Source organism: Bombina bombina, chromosome 3 (genome assembly GCF_027579735.1).
Source record: "Bombina bombina isolate aBomBom1 chromosome 3, aBomBom1.pri, whole genome shotgun sequence".
Taxonomy (NCBI): Eukaryota; Metazoa; Chordata; class Amphibia; order Anura; family Bombinatoridae; genus Bombina; species Bombina bombina.
In genome coordinates, this window is record NC_069501.1 from 628,354,639 (window position 1) to 628,377,166 (window position 22,528).

Genomic DNA, 22,528 nt, shown 5'->3' on the forward strand with positions numbered 1-22,528 from the left:
TGGTAACTAGCCAAAGAACAAGCTATTATGCTATTGTTCGTTCCCAGGTTGAGCACTTCTCTCTTTTTATTCAGCTCCTGCTTTACTCATAGACCGTATCTCTGGCTCCCAGCCCTCTTAAATTGTAATCATTACTCTGACGTCATATGCAGCCCCAAGAATTGTTAAGTCTTGCTGTGTAAGTCCAAAGGGAAAAATGTTTTTAACAACAATACATATACAAAGATGACCTTAAATAAGGGGATTTTAAGTGTGTCATACGCACTAATATATGTCTCTCTAATCTTTGCCATAATTAAAGAGACTATAATACAATAGGAACTACAGTATATTAAACATCAATTATATAAATAATACAAGTCCCCTATGATTGTTTAATACCCAAAGAAGTGCATATATACTAAATTTTGTACATTTCTCTCCTAAAGATCAATATAACAAATGATTATGGAGGCATACACAATTCAGTAAGTTGCTTGTAAGCACACCATGACCTAGGCATCCTACTCCATGTAACTAAACCAAAATATATACAACATTTCTGGGCCATATACATATATTACTTGTATATCAAAACATACAATACAGAAATATTAATAGAAAGGAGGAAAAATGTAACCACCTTAATTAGAAATAAACTAACAGCTCCTATTAATAGAAAATGCTGTTTAAGAAATAATTGTCTATTTCAAATATGTATAAATATTATAATATATGTATACCTGTTAATGCGCCAAGGCCCATGTATGATACAAAGTAATACTATGTGTTATTATTAACGCCAACAGTTTATTAAATCAGTATGTACATTCATACCGTCCGGGGCTCGGGTTTTCAATTTGAAAATCCAAAATGCTTTGCGTGTGAGAAGCATTTTGTCCCTGTCTCCACCCCTTCTGGGGGTTCTAACCCATTCAATAACCTGACATTTAAAATTATCAGCATTACCATCATGGCAGTATTTAAAGTGCCTTGCTACTTGTGATTCAGGGTCATTTGATTTCATTCCATTTAGATGTTATTTTATTCTGTCTCTGGCTTCTCTTGTAGTGAGGTCTACGTACTGTTTTTGACAGTCAAAGCAGGTTATTAGGTACACTACATAAGTGTTACGACAGTTGGTGCAGGCATCCATCATAAATACCTTTTGTGTATTCACTGACTGGAATGTTTTCCCTGATAGGGTATATAAGCATGCTTTACATCTTACCGCGCCACACCTGTAGTGCCCCTTACATTCCAACCAGCTATAAGTTTTGGCAGGAAGTATTCTTATCTCACTTGGAGCTAAGATGTTACCAATTGTTTTATTTTTTCTTGAAACACATCTGCATCCTTCCTTGACCATATCATAGAGATCTTCATCTCCTTTCAATATAGGTAGACCATTCTTAATTATACTTGAGATCTCTTCAAATTGGTTACTGTAATCCATCACAAATATTGGATTGTTCTTAGTATCTAATTTACTTATGGTCTGTCATGTCTAAATCCATTCCACCTTACACAGCGTATCTAACCTGTCATACCACCTTTTATTTCAATTAAGCTGATCAGGTTTCCTTATTTAATCTCCTTGTAACCAAGATGCATTGCTGGTTTATTGAAGTTTATTGCCAAAGTAAAGCAGCTCAACTCCTTACCTAGAGTACCAAAACAAGATTCTCCTGATCAGAGAAACCTTTTGCCGTTACAAGCAGCTTCTGCTTCAAGCTGCCACATCCGCTGACGTCACCGCAGCGCCGATTCACGCTACCGCTCTGACACACTCTCCCTGTCTAAACAGACAGCATACAGACTCCCAGCTACACAGAGCCATTACCACGCTGCACGCTCACTAATCCCTGCAAGTATTCTACCTACCCGCATCTGGGATTCCTCTCACAGGCTCTGCTTCTGAATTAAGGTTCTGTATATAGAGTGCTTAAGTCTCTGTTTACTCATTTGACATTACTCTTTAAACAACAGTTGAATTGAAGGTAAAACTCCTGTTTGTATCTGTGCAGTCTGGGTTCCATATTTCACCTGTCACCAGTGAATCTGACTTTACAGACTTATACTATTTATGTTTAACCCTTATGCTTCCTGTTGCACTATATAAGACCTGCCTAAGATAAAGCTCATTAGTACTACTCATATTATTGGGTCTTATCCCTCAGGCTAAATTAACACAAGTGATTAAGTTAGTGTTTATCTTACTAGCAAGCACACTTAGTAACTTGTAACACTCCACAATTATTTATCCTGCTTAGAGGTCTTAAATGTTTACTTAAATACTTGCTGCATATCACAGAGCTTTACATATTATCACAGATCGTTACATGGTCTTACTTTTATTTAGCATTACATCCCTGTCCATCTTTGCCACCATATGATAGGCTCTCATTATTGATTTATAGGGAAATCCCCTTTAAAGGAATCTCTCTTTAAATTCATCTGCTGATTTATGGAAATCCTCTATAGAAGAACAATTCCTTCTGAGGCGAACAAATTCGCCTTTTAGGATGCCAAAACGTGTGTGCTTAGGATGCATACTTCTTGCATGCAAGATATTGTTGCCTGATATAGGTTTGCGGTGAAGTTTGGTTACAATCTTATTTCCTTCTCCCAGAAGGATAAGATCCAAAAATTTGATACTCTGTTTACCATTCACACTTGTGAAACTCAGGCCTACATTGTTTTTATTGATATTATTTACAAAATCCAGACTTTCCTGTGAGGTACCCTGCTAGATAAAGAGTAGATCATCAATGTACCTCTTGTACATCACAATACTTCCCCCATGGCAGCAATCCTCCCCATACACATGGGTTGGCTCCCACCAACCCATATATAAGTTTGTAAAGGCTGGGGCAAATGTTGCCCCCATAGCTGTGCCTCTTTTCTGGAGGTAAAAATTGCCCCCAAAGGAGAAGTAATTGTGTGTAAGAAAGAAGTACAGCACCCTTAGAATTAAACTTATATAAGTGTTTGTATAACCTGTATAATTATCAAGAAAATAAGCAATGGCCACCACGCCTTTGTCCAGTGGTATGCTGAAATATAAACTAACGACATCAATTGTCATCCAGGTAAATTCTGGTTCCCAGTTTATTTATCCAGCATAACCAAAAGATGCTTAGTGTCCTGTAAAAAAAGAAGGAAAATCCTGACTAAAGGTTGAAGGATACTTTCCATCCACCTCCTCAAGGGTTCTAACAATGACCCAATGCCTGAAACAATTGGGCATCCTTGCACATTTTTAAGGGTTTTATGTGTCTTGGGGAGGTGGTGGAAAATAGGAATTCTGGGATACTTGACACATAGATAGTCACTGGTATCATCATCAATAATTCCTAAATCTTTACCATCATCCAGAATTTGTTCAAGACTTCTTTTGAAAGCAGCAGTAGGATCAGAGCTAAGCTTCTGATATACCTCTGTATCTCCTAGCTGTCTTTCAGCTTCTTGTACATAGTCTCTTTTATTAAGAATGACAATATTCCCTCCTTTGTCACTTCTACGAATCACTAGATCCTGTTTAGATTTCAGTCTTAGAATGGCTTCCTGTTCTACTTTAGTGAGATTATGGGGTCGATCCGATAAAAATCGTCGCCCGCAAAAGCTGATCAGATTGAGCTCGCGTTCTATTGGCTGTTCCGATCAGCCAATAAAATGCGAGCTCAATCTGATTGGCTGATTGGTTCAGCCAATCAGATTTTTCTACCTTAATTCCGATTGGCTGATAGAATCCTATCAGCCAATCGGAATTTGACGGACGCCATCTTGGATGACGTCATTTAAAGGTACCTCATTCGTCGTTCAGTCGTCGGCCGGGATGGATGCTCCGCGTCGGTGGAGAGAAGATTCAAGATGCCGCTTGATTGAAGATTCTGCCCGATGGAAGAAGACTTTGCTGCCGCTTGGATAAAGACATCGCTGGGATGAAGACCTCTTCTTTACCGCTTGGATAGACATCGCCCGGATCGGATGAGGAGTTCGGCCCGGTGGTGAAGACAAGGTAGGGAGATCTTCAGGGGGGTAGTGTTAGGTTTATTTAAGGGGGGTTTGGGTTAGATTAGGGGTATGTGGGTGGTGGGTTGTAATGTTGGGGGGTGGTATTGTGTTTTTTTTTTCAGGCAAAAGAGCAGTTTTCTTTAGGGCATGCCCCCACAAAAGGCCCTTTTAAGGGCTGGTAAGGTAAAAGAGCTTTGAACTTTTTTTAATTTAGAATAGGGTAGGGAATTTTTTTTATTTTGGGGGGCTTTATTATTTTATTAGGGGGCTTAGAATAGGTGTAATTAGCTTAAAAATCTTGTAATTTTTTTTTATTTTTTGTAATTTAGTGTTTTTGTTTTTTTTTGTAATTTAGTTTAGTTTATTTAATTGTATTTTTAGATAGATATTTGTAGTTTATTTAATTTATTGATAGTGTAGGTGTATTTGTAACTTAGGTTAGGATTTATTTTACAGGTAATTGGGTAATTATTAATTAGGTAGCTCTTAAATAGTTCATAACTATTTAATAGCTATTATACCTAGTTAAAATAATTAACAATTTACCTGTAAAATAAATATAAACCCTAACATAGCTACAATGTAATTATTAATTATATTGTAGCTATCTTAGGGTTTATTTTATAGGTAAGTATTTAGATTTAAATAGTAATATTTTAATTAATAATATTAATATTAGATTTATTTTAATAAGAGTTTAGTTAGGGATGTTAGAGTTAGATAGGGTTATTATACTTTATATATATATAATATAATAACGATATTAACTATATTAACCCTAATATAATTAGGGTTAATATATAGTTAATATAGCTGGCGGCGGTGTAGGGGGATTAGTTTAGGGGTTAATACATTTATTATAGGTGGCCGCGGTATAGGGGGATGTAGATTGTAGGCAAAAGAGCAGTTTACTTTGTGACAAAGCCCCGCCAAAAGCCCTTTTAAGGGCTGGCAAAAGAGCTGAATTCTTTGGGGCATGCCCCGCAAAAAGCCCTTTTAAGGGCTGGCAAAAGAGCTGTTACTTTGGAGCAATGCCACGCAAAAAGCCCTTTTCAGGGCTATTTGTAGGGTTAGACTTAGGTTTAGTGGTAGGGATAGTTTAGTATTTTAGGGGTTACATAATTTAATATAGATGGCGGCGGGGTAGGGGGATTAGATTAGGGGTTAATAATTTTAAAATAGATAGCGGCGGGGTAGGGGCTCACTTTAGGGGGTAGGTAAGGTAGATGGCGGCGGGGTAGGGGCTCACTTTAGGGGGTAGGTAAGGTAGAGGGCGGCGGTGTTAGGGGCTCACTTGAGGGGGTTATAGATTTAATATAGCTGGCGGCGGTTTAGGGGTTAATAACTTTATTAGGTAGCGGCGGTTTAGGGGTTAATACATTGTTATTGTTAGGATAGTGAGGGGGATAGCGGATAGAGGGTTAGACGTGTCGGGCTATGTTAGGGAGGCGTGTTAGACGTGTCGGGCTATGTTAGGGAGGCGTGTTAGACAGTGCGGGTGATTTAGACTTTAGTCAGGTTTTGTAGGCGCCGGCAGTTTCTAACGTGCCGCAAGTCACTGGCGACGCCAGAAATTTGTACTTGCGCAGATTTCTGGACATCGCTGGTTTATCCGATTTACGGCACGTTAGCATCTGACGGCGCCGTATATGGGATAGCTCGAGTTGCGAGCTGAAACTGCGGGCGACGCGGGTTCGCTCGCTTGCGCCGCAAACTACGATCTATCGGATCGCGCCCTATATTGTTTACTAGTTCTCTCAGAAAGTGAGTTGTGTAGTTCTATTAAAGGGACATAATACCCAAATGTTGAAACACTTGAAAGTGATGCAGTATAGCTGTAAAAAGCTGACTAGAAAATATCACCTGAACATCTCTATGTAAAAAAGAAAGATTTTACCTCAAAAGTTTCTCAGTAGTCACATCCCATTGTAAAGGACTTCTAAGCAGCACATCAGTATGTCTGTCCCGGGACAGCTGAAGGGTTGAGCCTCGTGCACTCTCATGTTATTTCCCTATTCAGTGTAAAAAAGTTTACAATAAAATCTCATGAGAGTTAAGTGAAATCTCATGAGATCACAGTAAAAGAGTTCATGACCTCAGCACTGCTGATACTGATTGGCTGCTGTTCATTTCTTCATTTTTTATTTTTTTTTACCTGCAGTTGGGCAGTAACTGAGTATAACTTTTTACACAGAACTTACTCTGCTGAGCTGAGGAAATTGTGAGGTAAAATATCTTCTTTTTAACATAGAGATGCTCAGGTGATATTTTCCTGTCAGCTTTTTAAAGTTATGCTGCATCAGTTTCAAGTGATTTAGCAAATGAGTATTATGTCCCTTTAATTCTGTTTCTACTCTCTTGTGAAATGATTCAAGATAAATCCCTCTTTTTCTAGTCGGATAGAACTCTGATACTGCCTTAAATTTGGTTTCAAATGTTTCTTCTTTTTTAGATTCCATCTCCAAACTGAGGAGAGATAGATAATTAGTTGCTTCCTTAAAATATACATCTATTCTTTCAGTGTCAGAACCTTTGTGTTCTAAGACAGCATCATCATAATCAGAGGTATTATTTTTAAAGCATTTTTTGAGCGTTAAGTTCCTTACAAACTTATTGAGATCAAGAATGGTCTCAAAAAGATTGAAGTCTGTTGAGGGAACAAAGCCCAAACCATATTTAAGAACTCTCTGCTCCTCCTCCTCTAATAAGATGTCTGAAAGGTTCAAAATTGTTAGATCTTGTATTTGTTCTTGTTCTTTTGCTGCTGTGTTTGAGGTCTTAACATGTACATGTTTGTTTCTACGTTTGCCCCCCCTTTTGTGTGGCCGCCTCCCCCTCTTAGGTATGGCTGGCCCTTCTGAAAAACCTCCATTTTGTTAGGTATATTTCCCATTACTAATGTAGTGGGTACCTGTAGCTGGTGTTTATTAGTATTGGCTACTTGAGCCTTAGGGGGGTCACTAGATCTTAATAGACCTCCCACTGCTCCTGCAACATGTTGATTACTCTGAACCATATTTGATGCATTAGCTCCCTCATTAGATGTATTAAATGCAGTATGTGAACCCATTTCATGTATGGCATAACTCGGGCTTTGTATCTCAGGTAGCATGGTAGAATTAATTTTAGAGTCTGTTTCTTTCCCCGATTCACCATCAGTGTCAGAGAAGGTAACTCTTCTTCTATTTCTTCTGGATCTAGATGATCGTGTGCTTGCCTTTCCTTGTTTCCAGTTATACACCATATTCAATTTGTAATCCAATGAGTCCCTTTCAAATTTCCCTTGCTTGGCTGTATCAATCTCCAATTTGACATTAGTAATAGTTTTGTCCAAAATAGCATCCAGTTGCATATAATCCTTATGTTCAGTAAATTTATTAAGTTAATTTTGTAACTCTATTATCTCATCTTTCAGCTGTGCATATACAGTATATGATAATGATTCGCATTAATTTAAGGGAACATTCCGATAAGATCCCATTCCAGGTTTCCAAGAAGTCAATATCTGTTATATTCACTTGGAATGTTGGATATTTCTTTAACTGTAACCCTCTGGGAATCATATTTAGGGATATGTATTTTTCCAATAGTTTTATGTCCCACCATAATTTTGTATTCTTTCAACAGTTTGTTTTCCCTAATTTGAAAAATGTCCCCCACATTCTGCATTTTCATATTAGTAGAAAATACAGGTAGCCCTCAGTTTACGCCGGGGTTAGGTTCCAGGAAGAATGGTTGTAAATCAAAACCGTTGTAAATTTAAACCCAGTTTATAATGTAAGTCAATGGGAAGTGAGTGAGTTAGGTTCCAGGCCCCTCTCAAAATTGTCGTAAGTAACACCTAATACATTATTTTTAAAGCTTTGAAATGAAGACTTTAAACGTTTAAATGCTAAACAGCATTATAAACCTAAAAATATAAATTGTATCATCATCAAACTAAGTTTAATGAACAAAAACATTTTGTTAAACATCACCTAATAAAATAATCACACAACAATGCTTGTTGAATGACTTTTACTTGATTGCAAACAACTTGCATTTTTCTGCAATCAGTTCTCTGCATTGTTAGCATGTTAGATAATATTGGGTCTGCACCTATTCTATGCATTTCAAAGGCAGTGATTAATAAGTAGTTAGGCACCCTCACCACAAGCTGCTGGACAGGAAGATAATAGGGAAGTGCCTGCTAAAACTTGTTGTTCAATAGATCTGGTCTGATCTGTGTACACAGATCAATTTAAGGCTGTTAAGTTGCATAACTTTGCTGCAAAACAAGCGGACAGCTCCACCTACTGGCTATTTTAATTAGGGCATTGCTTTCCAAAAGCTTATCAATAGCAGTCACATCACTGAAAAAAGGTTGTTATTCTGAAACCACCTGTAGATCCTCAATTGAGGGTCTGAGTGCATCATAATCTTGCACAGCTCGCAGAGAGAAATAATTAGTACAGGGAGTGCAGAATTATTAGGCAAGTTGTATTTTTGAGGATTAATTTTATAATTGAACAACAACCATGTTCTCAATGAACCCAAAAAACTCATTAATATCAAAGCTGAATAGTTTTGGAAGTCGTTTTTAGTTTGTTTTTAGTTATAGCTATTTTAGGGGGATATCTGTGTGTGCAGGTGACTATTACTGTGCATAATTATTAGGCAACTTAACAAAAAACAAATATATACCCATTTCAATTATTTATTTTTACCAGTGAAACCAATATAACATCTCAACATTCACAAATATACATTTCTGACATTCAAAAACAAAACAAAAACAAATCAGTGACCAATATAGCCACCTTTCTTTGCAAGGACACTCAAAAGCCTGCCATCCATGGATTCTGTCAGTGTTTTGATCTGTTCACCATCAACATTGCGTGCAGCAGCAACCACAGCCTCCCAGACACTGTTCAGAGAGGTGTACTGTTTTCCCTCCTTGTAAATCTCACATTTGATGATGGACCACAGGTTCTCAATGGGGTTCAGATTAGGTGAACAAGGAGGCCATGTCATTAGATTTTCTTCTTTTATACCCTTTCTTGCCAGCCACGCTGTGGAGTACTTGGACGCGTGTGATGGAGCATTGTCCTGCATGAAAATCATGTTTTTCTTGAAGGATGCAGACTTCTTCCTGTACCACTGCTTGAAGAAGGTGTCTTCCAGAAACTGGCAGTAGGACTGGGAGTTGAGCTTGACTCCATCCTCAACCCGAAAAGGCCCCACAAGCTCATCTTTGATGATACCAGCCCAAACCAGTACTCCACCTCCACCTTGCTGGCGTCTGAGTCGGACTGGAGCTCTCTGCCCTTTACCCATCCAGCCACGGGCCCATCCATCTGGCCCATCAAGACTCACTCTCATTTCATCAGTCCATAAAACCTTAGAAAAATCAGTCTTGAGATATTTCTTGGCCCAGTCTTGACGATTCAGCTTGTGTGTCTTGTTCAGTGGTGGTCGTCTTTCAGCCTTTCTTACCTTGGCCATGTCTCTGAGTATTGCACACCTTGTGCTTTTGGGCACTCCAGTGATGTTGCAGCTCTGAAATATGGCCAAACTGGTGGCAAGTAGCATCTTGGCAGCTGCACGCTTGACTTTTCTCAGTTCATGGGCAGTTATTTTGCGCCTTGGTTTTTCCACACGCTTCTTGCGACCCTGTTGACTATTTTGAATGAAACGCTTGATTGTTCGATGATCACGCTTCAGAAGCTTTGCAATTTTAAGAGTGCTGCATCCCTCTGCAAGATATCTCACTATTTTTGACTTTTCTGAGCCTGTCAAGTCCTTCTTTTGACCCATCTTGCCAAAGGAAAGGAAGTTGCCTAATAATTATGCACACCTGATATAGGGTGTTGATGTCATTAGACCACACCCCTTCTCATTACAGAGATGCACATCACCTAATATGCTTAATTGGTAGTAGGCTTTCGAGCCTATACAGCTTGGAGTAAGACAACATGCATAAAGAGGATGATGTGGTCAAAATACTCATTTACCTAATAATTCTGCACTCCCTGTAGTGTGCTGCATATTATCCATGTACCTTTAAGTCAAATACAAAAATTCCCTACAAAAGGGATGTAGATAAGCATTAAGTAGAGCCTGCTGCTATATAATAGAATCAATCAGATGCTTCATTTATGAATCATAGCATAGGCGTATGAACTATTATAATAACTGTGAATGCTTAAGGGCACAGAATTCACAAAGTTCTTTTCTTCCAAACAAACCCTTAACTAGCGCTCTAACAGTATAAGGTGAGGATCAAATTACCAACAGTCCCCTTATAAAGGAAGAGACACAGTCAATATAAGCTGCTAAGTGGATAAACAGTACCTTGTACTCCGTTTATTACCTCTCCGCCAAACAAGCTCAGGCTCCATAACAGTCCTGGTCCGTATCCTCTATTGTACATCCTCTCCTTTCTTCCACCTCACCATAAGGTAGTATAAGATCACAACTTCTCCTTCATATAGCAGCCGCTTTCAGCGTTGCCCTGCAAACCGCCAACAGACTTCTGTGGGTCTGTCAAATATATCCAAGTGCAAGAAGAAAAAGAAAGCGAGTCGGGGCAACAGGCTCAAAATATAAAACTTAACGTTTATTTCTAGTACACAGGAGTAAAAACGTCAGTGTGTCAAGTAAAATCACAGAGAGCCAGGACAGCAGCGGTCTAACATGTTTCAGCTCCTGCCCTAAATAAAAAGAGAGAAATGCTCAACCTGGGAACGAACAATAGCATAATAGCTTGTTCTATGGCTAGTTACCACCCAAGAAGCAGCCTCTTTTGCTCAACATGTGCCTTTCACAGAGAAGAACTTTCCTGAAGCATATCAGTCTGATCCTGACTTCACAGTACAGTCCAGCCCCGAAATACCAGGCAATCCCCTCTCTGAACGAGAGAACAAGTTATTATGCTATTGTTCATTCACAGGTTGAGCGCTTCTCTCTTTTTATTTATGAAAATTATGACACTTAGGGAAGTCTCCCTAAGTGTGATGTGGGAATCCAGACGTGGACCCATTGCTCGGTGTGCCTAGAGGGATATGGCTGCACCTCACTGACGAGGCCCACAATAGGCCGAAACGTACGTCTGGGGTTTTGCTGTTTCTCTCGTTCAGAGAGGGATTGCCTGGTATTTCGGGGTTGGACTGTACTGTGAAGTCAGGATCAGACTGATATGCTTCAGGAAAGTTCTTCTCTGTGAAAGGCACATGTTGAGCAAAAAGTGGCTGCTTCTTGGCTGGTAACTAGCCATAGAACAAGCTATTATGCTATTGTTCGTTCCCAGGTTGAGCGCTTCTCTCTTTTTATTTATGCAAATTATGACACTTAGGGAAGTCTCCCTAAGTGTGATGCGGGAATCCAGACGTGGACCCGTTAATCAGTGTGCATAGAGGGATATGGCTGAACCTCACTGACGAGGCCCACAATAGGCTGAAACGTACGTCTGGGGTTTTGCTGTTTCGCTTGTTCAGAGAGGCATTGCCAGGTATTTCGGGGCTGGACTGTACTGTGAAGTCAGGATCAGACTGATATGCTTCAGGAAAGTTCTTCTCTGTGAAAGGCACATGTTGAGCAAAAAGAGACTGCTTCTTGGGTGGTAACTAGCCATAGAACAAGCTATTATGCTATTGTTTGTTCCCAGGTTGAGCGCTTCTCTCTTTTTATTTATGCAAATTATGACACTTAGGGAAGTCTCCCTAAGTGTGATGCGGGAATCCAGACGTGGACCCATTGCTCAGTGTGCCTAGAGGGATATGGCTGCACCTCACTGAAGAGGCCCACAATAGGCCGAAACGTACGTCTGGGGTTTTGTTGTTTCTCTCGTTCAGAGAGGGATTGCCTGGTATTTCGGGGCTGGACTGTATTGTGAAGTCAGGATCAGACTGATATGCTTCAGGAAAGTTCTTCTCTGTGAAAGGCACATGTTGAGCAAAAAGAGGCTGCTTCTAGGTTGGTAACTAGCCATAGAACAAGCTATTATGCTATTGTTCGTTCCCAGGTTGAGCGCTTCTCTCTTTTTATTTATGCAAATTAGGACACGTAGGGAAGTCTCCCTAAGTGTGATGCGGGAATCCAGATGTGGACCTGTTGCTCAGTGTGCCTAGAGGGATATGGCTGCACCTCACTGACGAGGCCCACAATAGGCCAAAACGTACGTCTGGGGTTTTGCTGTTTCTCTTGTTCAGAGAGGCATTGCCTGGTATTTCGGGGCTGGACTGTATTGTGAAGTCAGGATCAGACTGATATGCTTCAGGAAAGTTCTTCTCTGTGAAAGGCACATGTTGAGCAAAAAGAGGCTGCTTCTTGGGTGGTAACTAGCCATAGAACAAGCTATTATGCTATTGTTTGTTCCCAGGTTGAGCGCTTCTCTCTTTTTATTTATGCAAATTATGACACTTAGGGAAGTCTCCCTAAGTGTGATGCGGGAATCCAGACATGTACCCGTTGCTCAGTGTGCCTAGAGGGATATGGCTGCACCTCACTGACGAGGCCCACAATACGCCAAAATGTACGTCTGGGGTTTTGCTGTTTCTCTCGTTCAGAGAGGGATTGCCTGGTATTTCGGGGCTGGACTATACTGTGAAGTCAGGATCAGACTGATATGCTTCAGTAAAGTACTTCTCTGTGAAAGGCACATGTTGAGCAAAAAGAGGCTGCTTCTTGGGTGGTAACTAGCCATAGAGCAAGCTATTATGCTATTGTTCGTTCCCAGGTTGAGCGCTTCTCTCTTTTTATTTATGCAAATTATGACACTTAGGGAAGTCTCCCTAAGTGTGATGCGGGAATCCAGACGTGGACCCGTTGCTCAGTGTGCCTAGAGGGATATGGCTGCACCTCACTCATGAGGCCCACAGTAGGCTGAAACGTACGTCTGGGGTTTTGCTGTTTCTCTCGTTCAGAGAGGGATTGCCTGGTATTTGAGGGCTGGACTGTACTGTGAAGTCAGGATCAGACTGATATGCTTCAGGAAAGTTCTTTTCTGTGAAAGGCACATGTTGAGCAAAAAGAGGCTGCTTCTTGGGTGGTAACTAGCCAAAGAACAAGCTATTATGCTATTGTTCGTTCCCAGGTTGAGCACTTCTCTCTTTTTATTCAGCTCCTGCTTTACTCATAGACCGTATCTCTGGCTCCCAGCCCTCTTAAATTGTAATCATTACTCTGACGTCATATGCAGCCCCAAGAATTGTTAACTCTTGCTGTGTAAGTCCAAAGGGAAAAATGTTTTTAACAACAATACATATACAAAGATGACCTTAAATAAGGGGATTTTAAGTGTGTCATACGCACTAATATATGTCTCTCTAATCTTTGCCATAATTAAAGAGACTATAATACAATAGGAACTACAGTATATTAAACATCAATTATATAAATAATACAAGTCCCCTATGATTGTTTAATACCCAAAGAAGTGCATATATACTAAATTTTGTACATTTCTCTCCTAAAGATCAATATAACAAATGATTATGGAGGCATACAAAATTCAGTAAGTTGCTTGTAAGCACACCATGACCTAGGCATCCTACTCCATGTAACTAAACCAAAATATATACAACATTTCTGGGCCATATACATATATTACTTGTATATCAAAACATACAATACAGAAATATTAATAGAAAGGAGGAAAAATGTAACCACCTTAATTAGAAATAAACTAACAGCTCCTATTAATAGAAAATGCTGTTTAAGAAATAATTGTCTATTTCAAATATGTATAAATATTATAATATATGTATACCTGTTAATGCGCCAAGGCCCATGTATGATACAAAGTAATACTATGTGTTATTATTAACGCCAACAGTTTATTAAATCAGTATGTACATTCATACCGTCCGGGGCTCGGGTTTTCAATTTGAAAATCCAAAATGCTTTGCGTGTGAGAAGCATTTTGTCCCTGTCTCCACCCCTTCTGGGGGTTCTAACCCATTCAATAACCTGACATTTAAAATTATCAGCATTACCATCATGGCAGTATTTAAAGTGCCTTGCTACTTGTGATTCAGGGTCATTTGATTTCATTCCATTTAGATGTTATTTTATTCTGTCTCTGGCTTCTCTTGTAGTGAGGTCTACGTACTGTTTTTGACAGTCAAAGCAGGTTATTAGGTACACTACATAAGTGTTACGACAGTTGGTGCAGGCATCCATCATAAATACCTTTTGTGTATTCACTGACTGGAATGTTTTCCCTGATAGGGTATATAAGCATGCTTTACATCTTACCGCGCCACACCTGTAGTGCCCCTTACATTCCAACCAGCTATAAGTTTTGGCAGGAAGTATTCTTATCTCACTTGGAGCTAAGATGTTACCAATTGTTTTATTTTTTCTTGAAACACATCTGCATCCTTCCTTGACCATATCATAGAGATCTTCATCTCCTTTCAATATAGGTAGACCATTCTTAATTATACTTGAGATCTCTTCAAATTGGTTACTGTAATCCATCACAAATATTGGATTGTTCTTAGTATCTAATTTACTTATGGTCTGTCATGTCTAAATCCATTCCACCTTACACAGCGTATCTAACCTGTCATACCACCTTTTATTTCAATTAAGCTGATCAGGTTTCCTTATTTAATCTCCTTGTAACCAAGATGCATTGCTGGTTTATTGAAGTTTATTGCCAAAGTAAAGCAGCTCAACTCCTTACCTAGAGTACCAAAACAAGATTCTCCTGATCAGAGAAACCTTTTGCCGTTACAAGCAGCTTCTGCTTCAAGCTGCCACAGCCGCTGACGTCACCGCAGCGCCGATTCACGCTACCGCTCTGACACACTCTCCCTGTCTAAACAGACAGCATACAGACTCCCAGTTTCACGGAGCCATTACCACGCTGCACACTCACTAATCCCTGCAAGTATTCTACCTACCCGCATCTGGGATTCCTCTCACAGGCTCTGCTTCTGAATTAAGGTTCTGTATATAGAGTGCTTAAGTCTCTGTTTACTCATTTGACATTACTCTTTAAACAACAGTTGAATTGAAGGTAAAACTCCTGTTTGTATCTGTGCAGTCTGGGTTCCATATTTCACCTGTCACCAGTGAATCTGACTTTACAGACTTATACTATTTATGTTTAACCCTTATGTTTCCTGTTGCACTATATAAGACCTGCCTAAGATAAAGCTCATTAGTACTACTCATATTATTGGGTCTTATCCCTCAGGCTAAATTAACACAAGTGATTAAGTTAGTGTTTATCTTACTAGCAAGCACACTTAGTAACTTGTAACACTCCACAATTATTTATCCTGCTTAGAGGTCTTAAATGTTTACTTAAATACTTGCTGCATATCACAGAGCTTTACATATTATCACAGATCGTTACATAATAAACCAGCCCTATTAAAATGGAGCCTTCTGATGTGACCCCACAACTACACAGCCTTAACCAACGTTTAGATAATCTGACCCAGGCTTTTAGAGAGCTGCAAGTAGAGAACCAGAGCCTCAAAGCCTGTTTTAGGGAAGTTTTATCTAACAGAAATACCGTAAACGACCACCAGGCTGAACCTCAGGTCTCATACCCAGAGAAGTTTTCTGGTGATCGCTCCACTTTCAGACAGTTTAGAAATGCCTGTCTACTATTGTTTGACTTACGTCCCAGGACCTATGCTACTGACCGGAGCAAGGTGCTCACTATATTGTCCTACTTGAGGGGAGAACCTAGGGCCTGGGCAGATTCATTTTATGAGACCCAGGATCCTATCCTAAACTCTTTAGATGCATTCCTCAAAGCTTTGTCTACCCTTTATGACGACCCCTATCGGCAAGTTACTGCAGAAGGTAAACTAAGAGACTTCAGGCAGCTAAAAACACCGGTAGAGGAGTATATCACCCGCTTTAAGATCTGGGCCAGGGATTCCCTCTGGAATGAGGTTTCTTTAAAAAACCAGTATCGCCTAGGATTGGCGGAGGACATTAAGGACGAACTAGCCAGGGTAGGCATACCAGACAGCCTTGAAGAGTTATACGCTCTTACTATCACTATAGACCGTAGGCTTAGGGAGAGGAGACAAGAAAGAAACCCTTCTACTACTCCTGTACGCAGGGTTTTACCCACACCTCCTACTTCCAGTTCTTCAGCTGAACAGCCTATGGATATCAGTTTCCTCAGAGGACCTCTTTCCCCACAAGAGAAGGCTAGACGCCGTACACTCAATCTCTGTATGTATTGTGGGGGGACTGAACATACTGTTAAAGAATGTCCTTTACTCACAAAGCAGAAGTTAGGTAAGGCACTCACAACTAAACATTGCTTACATACAAAAACCTTATCTACCACCTATCTTACTTTACCCTTACTTTTGCAGTGGGATCGACACAGGATAAACTGTAACGCCATGATTGACACCGGAGCATGTGCAAACTTTATTGATTTAAGTTTAGTTGAAGTTAATAAAATACCTTTTTTGTTCAAAAGCACACCTATGCCTCTTAAAGTCATTGATGGTACACCATTAGCATCAGGTCCAGTCTCTCAACAAACCATCCCTCTCCTTGTTACATCTACTTCTGGTCATTCTGAGACTATCTCTTTTGATATCATCTCTTCTCCAATTTATCCTATCGTTCTGGGTATCTCTTGGCTCAAAAAACACCAACCTACGGTTCATTGGGATTCTCTCACCTTATCCTTCTCATCACCTTACTGTACTTCCACGTGTTTTCCTAATTCCAACTTGCTTTCCACAACTACTCCTACCATTCCTTCTCCATATCTTGACTTCTCTGAGGTTTTCAACAAAAAGGAGGCTGAGACATTGCCTCCACATAGGCCTTACGATTGCCCCATTGACCTTCTCCCTGGGGTAACCATACCCTATGGGCATATTTACCCCCTCTCAAGACCCGAATTAATCCATCTAAAGTCTTACATTGCTGAGAATTTAAAGAAGGGGTTTATCCATCCATCCACTTCCCCTGCCGGAGCCGGCATCTTTTTTGTTAAAAACAAGGATGGGTCCTTACGTCCCATAATTGATTATCGGGAACTCAATAAGCGTACTGTAAAGAAGCGATACCCACTACCTCTCATCCCAGAATTGATTGAGAGGTTAAGAGGCGCAACTATATTCACAAAACTGGATCTTAGGGGCGCATACAACCTTGTTAGAATAAGGGCCGGAGACGAGTGGCTGACGGCATTTAGGACCAGGTATGGTCTTTTCGAGTATACCGTTATGCCGTTCGGTCTCTGTAATGCTCCGGCAACATTTCAAAACTTCATTAATGACATCTTTAGGGATATTCTTGACACTTTTCTGGTGGTCTACCTTGACGACATCCTAATCTACTCTTCTTCTTACTCAGAACATATCAATCACGTCAGGCTTGTACTATCCAGACTACAGACACACAAATTGTATGTTAAGCTGGAAAAATGCCTTTTCCATGTCAGTCAGGTTTCCTTCTTGGGCTACAATATTAGTAAAAGTAACATCATGATGGAGGACAGTAAAATTACAGCTATCACCTCCTGGCCAAGACCCTCCAATATAAAAGACGTCCAACGTTTTTTAGGCTTTGCAAATTTTTACAGACGGTTCATTAAAGATTTCGCAGCCATCACCAAACCCCTCACTAATCTGACCAAAACCACTTCTGCCTTTCTATGGACTTCCCAGGCACAGAACGCCTTTGATCTCCTAAAATCGCGGTTTATCACATCCCCAGTTCTACAACTACCTAATAGCAAAGCACAGTTTGTCCTAGAGGTGGATGCATCAGACTACGCTATCGGCTCCGTTCTCTCAAAAAAAGCTTCTCCAAAAGACTCACTCCATCCAGTATGTTACTTTTCCAGACTTCTGACACCAGCGGAGTTGAACTATCCGGTTGGTGAAAAGGAGCTTTTGGCCATTAAGTCATCTTTCGACCAGTGGAGACACTTATTGGAGGGCGCAGAACAACCCATAGTGATTTACACGGATCATAAGAACTTGCAATACCTCCAGACCAACCGTACGCTCTCAGCCCGTCAGCTCCGCTGGAGTCTTTACTTTTCCCGATTCTCCTACACCATCACTTACCATCCTGGAACAAAAAACGGGAAGGCTGACGCCCTCTCTCGTAAGGATGCTAGACTCCAGACAACCCCATCCTACTCAACTATTATCCCCAAGTCCCACATCATAGGTCTCCTCTCCAAGGATTTTGCTGAACTAAAAACCCAACAACAGCTGGATACAACAAAATCTTCTTACCCTCTCTTACCTGATGTCAACGGAGTTCTCTGCAACCACTCCAAACTTTATATACCTCCTTCGCTCCGCAACAAAGCCCTATCGCTCTCCCATGACTCTTCCTTAGCTGGTCACTTGGGTATACACAAGACCCTAGATCTACTTCGCAGATATTTCTGGTGGCCATCTATGAGAATGTCTGTTAACAATTATGTCAAGTCTTGTCCCACATGCCAGACTTGTAAACCCTCACATCAATTGCCTCTGGGGCTATTACAGAATTTACCTATTCCTGAACGCCCTTGGGCTAGTGTGTCCATGGACTTCATAGTGGACCTTCCAAAATCCGACGGCATGACTGTTATCTTTGTCGTTGTTGACTTATTCTCACGAATGGCACATTTTATTCCAATAGAATCACTACCGACTGCTCAAAAAACTGCAGAACTGTTCATCAAAGAGGTTGTTAGACTACATGGACTCCCAACATCCGTCCTCAGTGACAGAGGGTCACAATTCACCTCCAAGTTTTGGAAATATCTTTGTCAATCTCTTTCTATCCAACAACATCTTACCACCACATACCATCCGCAATCTAATGGGTTATGTGAGAGAACCAATCAGTGGTTGGAACAATATTTGAGATGCTTTTGCTCCAACAAACAGGACTCTTGGCTATCTTTCCTACCACATGCTGAATTCGCCTTTAATAACACTACCAACACCTCCACGGGGTATTCACCCTTTTATGCCAACAACGGACTCCACCCACGATTTCATCCGTTACCTCCAACTGACACTCCTTGTCCGCAGGTTAATGACCTGATCAATTCTATCAAACAAACATTTACCGTAATCAAAGATAACATTCAGCAAGCTCAAGCCACCCAGAAACGCTCCTATGACCTCCGACATCGGGCTCCTCCCGTATACAAGGTTGGTGACCTGGTTTAGTTAGCCACAAAAAATCTCAGGATACCTACTCCTTGTAGGAAATTCAACAACCTTTTTGTGGGGCCTTTTCCCATCATCTCCATCAGCAACCCTCTCACGGTCACTCTGCAGTTGCCCTCTTCCTACCGCATCCATCCGACGTTCCACATCTCCCTCATCAAGCCTTGTGACACCTCCCAATGTCTGCCTCTCCCTCCACCGTCTTCCCCGGCGCCAGATCCTGAGTATGAAGTCCACTCTATCTTGGACTCTAGGCGTTGCCATGGTCAACTTGAGTACCTAGTGCATTGGGCTGGATTCGATTCTTCCTAGGATTCTTGGGAGCCGGCCTCCAATCTCTCTGCACCCCGTCTCGTGTCCCTTTTCCATAGGCGCCATCCAGAAAGACCCGCGCCTTGACACCTTTGGGGTTCCTTTGCAGGGGGGATATGTCATGTCTAAATCCATTCCACCTTACACAGCGTATCTAACCTGTCATACCACCTTTTATTTCAATTAAGCTGATCAGGTTTCCTTATTTAATCTCCGTGTAACCAAGATGCATTGCTGGTTTATTGAAGTTTATTGCCAAAGTAAAGCAGCTCAACTCCTTACCTAGAGTACCAAAACAAGATTCTCCTGATCAGAGAAACCTTTTGCCGTTACAAGCAGCTTCTGCTTCAAGCTGCCACATCCGCTGACGTCACCGCAGCGCCGATTCACGCTACCGCTCTGACACACTCTCCCTGTCTAAACAGACAGCATACAGACTCCCAGCTACACGGAGCCATTACCACGCTGCACGCTCACTAATCCCTGCAAGTATTCTACCTACCCGCATCTGGGATTCCTCTCACAGGCTCTGCTTCTGAATTAAGGTTCTGTATATAGAGTGCTTAAGTCTCTGTTTACTCATTTGACATTACTCTTTAAACAACAGTTGAATTGAAGGTAAAACTCCTGTTTGTATCTGTGCAGTCTGGGTTCCATATTTCACCTGTCACCAGTGAATCTGACTTTACAGACTTATACTATTTATGTTTAACCCTTATGCTTCCTGTTGCACTATATAAGACCTGCCTAAGATAAAGCTCATTAGTACTACTCATATTATTGGGTCTTATCCCTCAGGCTAAATTAACACAAGTGATTAAGTTAGTGTTTATCTTACTAGCAAGCACACTTAGTAACTTGTAACACTCCACAATTATTTATCCTGCTTAGAGGTCTTAAATGTTTACTTAAATACTTGCTGCATATCACAGAGCTTTACATATTATCACAGATCGTTACATGGTCTTACTTTTATTTAGCATTACATCCCTGTCCATCTTTGCCACCATATGATAGGCTCTCATTATTGATTTATAGGGAAATCCCCTTTAAAGGAATCTCTCTTTAAATTCATCTGCTGATTTATGGAAATCCTCTATAGAAGAACAATTCCTTCTGAGGCGAACAAATTCGCCTTTTAGGATGCCAAAACGTGTGTGCTTAGGATGCATACTTCTTGCATGCAAGATATTGTTGCCTGATATAGGTTTGTGGTGAAGTTTGGTTACAATCTTATTTCCTTCTCCCAGAAGGATAAGATCCAAAAATTTGATACTCTGTTTACCATTCACACTTGTGAAACTCAGGCCTACATTGTTTTTATTGATATTATTTACAAAATCCAGACTTTCCTGTGAGGTACCCTGCCAGATAAAGAGTAGATCATCAATGTACCTCTTGTACATCACAATACTTCCCCCATGGCAGCAATCCTCCCCATACACATGGGTTGGCTCCCACGAACCCATATATAAGTTTGTAAAGGCTGGGGCAAATGTTGCCCCCATAGCTGTGCCTCTTTTCTGGAGGTAAAAATTGCCCCCAAAGGAGAAGTAATTCTGTGTAAGAAAGAAGTACAGCACTCTTAGAATTAAACTTATATAAGTGTTTGTATAACCTGTATAATTATCAAGAAAATAAGCAATGGCCACCACGCCTTTGTCCAGTGGTATGCTGAAATATAAACTAACGACATCAATTGTCATCCAGGTAAATTCTGGTTCCCAGTTTATTTATCCAGCATAACCAAAAGATGCTTAGTGTCCTGTAAAAAAAGAAGGAAAATCCTGACTAAAGGTTGAAGGATACTTTCCATCCACCTCCTCAAGGGTTCTAACAATGACCCAATGCCTGAAACAATTGGGCATCCTTGCACATTTTTAAGGGTTTTATGTGTCTTGGGGAGGTGGTGGAAAATAGGAATTCTGGGATACTTGACACATAGATAGTCACTGGTATCATCATCAATAATTCCTAAATCTTTACCATCATCCAGAATTTGTTCAAGACTTCTTTTGAAAGCAGCAGTAGGATCAGAGCTAAGCTTCTGATATACCTCTGTATCTCCTAGCTGTCTTTCAGCTTCTTGTACATAGTCTCTTTTATTAAGAATGACAATATTCCCTCCTTTGTCACTTCTACGAATCACTAGATCCTGTTTAGATTTCAGTCTTAGAATGGCTTCCTGTTCTACTTTAGTGAGATTATGGGGTCGATCCGATAAAAATCGTCGCCCGCAAAAGCTGATCAGATTGAGCTCGCGTTCTATTGGCTGTTCCGATCAGCCAATAAAATGCGAGCTCAATCTGATTGGCTGATTGGTTCAGCCAATCGGATTGAACTTGAATCTGATTGGCTGATTCAATCAGCCAATCAGATTTTTCTACCTTAATTCCGATTGGCTGATAGAATCCTATCAGCCAATCGGAATTCGACGGACGCCATCTTGGATGACGTCATTTAAAGGTACCTCATTCGTCGTTCAGTCGTCGGCCGGGATGGATGCTCCGCGTCGGTGGAGAGAAGATTCAAGATGCCGCTTGATTGAAGATTCTGCCCGATGGAAGAAGACTTTGCTGCCGCTTGGATAAAGACATCGCTGGGATGAAGACCTCTTCTTTACCGCTTGGATAGACATCGCCCGGATCGGATGAGGAGTTCGGCCCGGTGGTGAAGACAAGGTAGGGAGATCTTCAGGGGGGTAGTGTTAGGTTTATTTAAGGGGGGTTTGGGTTAGATTAGGGGTATGTGGGTGGTGGGTTGTAATGTTGGGGGGTGGTATTGTGTTTTTTTTTTCAGGCAAAAGAGCAGTTTTCTTTAGGGCATGCCCCCACAAAAGGCCCTTTTAAGGGCTGGTAAGGTAAAAGAGCTTTGAACTTTTTTTAATTTAGAATAGGGTAGGGAATTTTTTTTATTTTGGGGGGCTTTATTATTTTATTAGGGGGCTTAGAATAGGTGTAATTAGCTTAAAAATCTTGTAATTTTTTTTATTTTTTGTAATTTAGTGTTTTTGTTTTTTTTTTGTAATTTAGTTTAGTTTATTTAATTGTATTTTTAGATAG